The following is a 3,185-nucleotide window of genomic DNA, read 5'->3' on the forward strand; positions in this document are numbered from 1 at the left end:
TCTAGAGGGCCGGGCCGGAGCTGGCGGGGGGACGCGGCGGTCAGAGGCGGGCGGCCTGGCCTGCGACGGGTGGGGTCACTTAGGGCAACCATAACCCAGTCCCAGCCCTAATGCTGACCCTTCAAACCACCAACACCAAGCCACATCTAATCAAGTCACACAAATACATCATGAAAAAGAAAAGTACAGCAGTATACCTTATAAATATGAACGCAAGAATACTCCACAAAATTAGAGCAACATGAAACCAACAGAACATTAAATGGATGATGCCATAAGCAAGTATCTCTACACCAGAAATGTCAGGTTGTTCAACATTAAAACTAAGCAATGTATTGAACAACTATAAAGATGTGAAGTAAAAACACATGATCATATCAATTACTGCAGAAAAAGCTATAATCAAAATCCAGTGCTATTTCATGATACAAACACTCAAGAAAGTAGGAATAAAAGGAAGTTTGTTCAATATGAAAAAGAGTAGTATACAAAGCCACAGCAAACATCATGCTCAATGTTAAAAACTGAAAGATTTACTCCTGAAATCAGGAACAAGGCCAGGAAGCTGGCCTCCGCCGCTGATAATAGTGTACTGGAAGTTCTACCCAGAGTTTTGAGGAAAGAAAGAAAAGGCATCCATCCATATGTGAATGGAAAAATTAAAACTGTGTCTATTCACAGAACACAGATCACACCATCTTCTATATAAAACTTCCTGTAACAACAAAAAATTATTTGACTAGTCAATAATTCAGCAAAGTTACAGGAAAAAAAAAATCAATTCACAAAAATCTATCTTATACATATATACTGGCAATAAATAATCTGAAAAAGAACTTATGAAAACAATTCCATTTTAAATAATGTCAACATTAATATTTAGGAATATATTTAATCAAGATACAAGACTTGCTTTTCTGTATGTAAAGTTGTCTGTACGTTTGAAATTACTGGAAAGTCAATGACTTTTCAAAACACCATGTCAAAACCATGCCAGAAAGGCAGAGGAAACATCAAACTTCCATAGAGGCCAAGCCTTACCCAGATCCAGTTCACCCCAAGTCCACACGTCATTTAGAGGCACTGTGGAAAGACTGTATGAGGACTTCCCAATATAAAGGGCTTCCCTTTCTTCCCTGTTGGGGATGACTTGGATGTGGTAGAAACCGTGGGATTTTGGAAGTTCAATTTTCCACATCATTCCACCAAAAAAACCTGTTAGAAATAATAAATGAATTCAGGAAAGATACAAAATCAATACACACAAATCAACTGCATTTCTAAACACTAATAATGAACCATCAGAAAGAGAAAAAAAACCTATTTACAATTGCGTCAAAAAGAACAAAATACCACAGAATAAATTTAACCAAGGATGTGAAAGACCTGAAAACTTTAAGACATTGATGAAGACACTGAAGAAGACACAAATCGATGGAAAGACACCCCGTGCTCATGGAACGCAAGAATTACTGGTGCTAAAATGTCCGTTCTACCCAAAGCGGTGCACACAGTGAATGCAGGCGCTCCTGAAACTCCAACGGTGTTTTTCACAGAAATGGAGCAAATCCTCCTAAGGTGTGTGTGGAACCACAAAGGACCCCAAATGGCCAAGGCGACCCTGAGAAAGGAGAACGGGCCGGAGGCACCTCCCTCCCTGACTTCACACTACATGGCGAGGCTACAGCCACCAAAACACTGCGGAACTGGCTCAAAACAGGCGCACAGACCAGAGGGACGGGACGGAGAGCCCAGAACCCACCCCGCACGGGCGGGGTCCGTTAATTCACGACGAGGGGGCCACGGGCACACCGAGGGGAAGGGCAGCCCCACGGTAAACGGTGCGGGGAAGACTGCACACCCCACAACCCACGCGGCTCCACCGCGCACCAGCCTGACCGAAAACCCAGCTTTGCACGCCAAGCCCTTCCGGGTCGCACGAAGACGGGCCCCCTCAGCCGTCAGTCGCCCCCAGGAAGCTTCTCTCCACTTTTCCCCAATTTTCCTCACCTTTTCCTCCCCGCGTCGCCTGCGTCCTCAGGAAACCCAGCTCCCGTCCGCGTGGACGCAGCCTCACGTTGTCCTGAGCCGAAACCCCAGCGAGTCCTGAGGAGACCGAGCTCCTGTCGGCAGAGAAGCTGAGCCCAGCGTCCCAGCCGCAGCCTCGGCGGTGCCTGAGGAGACACAACTCCCCTCAGCTGCGCTCAGAGCCGAGTCCGCGGGGAATGCGCGTGCGCTGTGGGTCAGAGAGGCGGGTTCAGCGCCACCCTGTGGTCAGTGCGGGAAGTGCAGGCCGTGCCTCCCTCACGGGTCGCTGGAGACAGCGCCCCCTGCTGGCAGAACTGCTGAACCCATTAAATTGTGGAAATTCACACTGAAATGAAGGCAATATCCCGAAACTTCTCCAAAGTAGTTAAAGAACAATGAATTGGAAACCGTATGGAATGAAATGAATGTAGACACAAGCTTTACAACTTACACCAAATTCACTCAAAATTACTCAGAGACAAGTTTTAAATGCAAAACTATTCAAAATTATAGGAGAAAACATAAAAGAAAATTGATATGAGCTTGGGTTTGGTTATCTAGACCAGAAGCTTTGTAGTTTTAACACACAACACAAAAAAGCAATCCAGAAAGAAAAACAAAGGATTCCATGGACTTTATAAAATTAAAGATTTCTACTGTGTGAAAAACCTCATTCAGAAAATCGAAAGACAACACAAACTGGGGGGGGGGGGGGGGGGAACTGCAAACATATCTAATAAAGAATTTGTCTCAAAATATACAAAGAACTCTAACACAAACAACCCCATTAAAAATAGGGAAAGCTCTAAATGGACACCTGGTCAAAGAAGGTACACAGTACACAAAACTGTGCCCAGGACTGAGGGGCAGAGAAACAATGGCCCAGCCCAACTCCCTGAGTCATTTGTGACCCTGGACAAGTCCTGTCCTTCCTGGAGACCTCAGAGAGATGGAGCGGGAGGAAGGGGAAGAAGACCAGTTATGCTTAAACCTAGCTCTAACCCTGACCACTCTCACCACTTTCATTCAACATGGTCTACGAAGTCCTAGCCATAGTAATTAGATGAGAAAAAGAAATAGAAGGAATCCGACAGCAGAGAAAAAAGTAAAACTGTCACCGTTTGTAGATGACATGATGTTTTATATGGAAAATCCTT

General features: G+C 44.9%; 1 long non-coding RNA gene across 1 annotated transcript; it reads right to left on the bottom strand.

Moving 5' to 3' along the window:
* Positions 1 to 872: 872 nt before the first annotated feature.
* On the bottom strand, positions 873 to 2,188 carry LOC132352625 (uncharacterized). The gene is made up of 2 exons (XR_009498815.1): positions 2,011 to 2,188; positions 873 to 1,215 (listed from the first exon to the last, which is right to left on the bottom strand). It is a non-coding gene; the product is annotated as an uncharacterized LOC132352625 (long non-coding RNA).
* Positions 2,189 to 3,185: the final 997 nt, after the last annotated feature.

This window comes from Balaenoptera ricei, chromosome 18 (assembly GCF_028023285.1).
Source record: "Balaenoptera ricei isolate mBalRic1 chromosome 18, mBalRic1.hap2, whole genome shotgun sequence".
NCBI classification, from domain to species: Eukaryota; Metazoa; Chordata; class Mammalia; order Artiodactyla; family Balaenopteridae; genus Balaenoptera; species Balaenoptera ricei.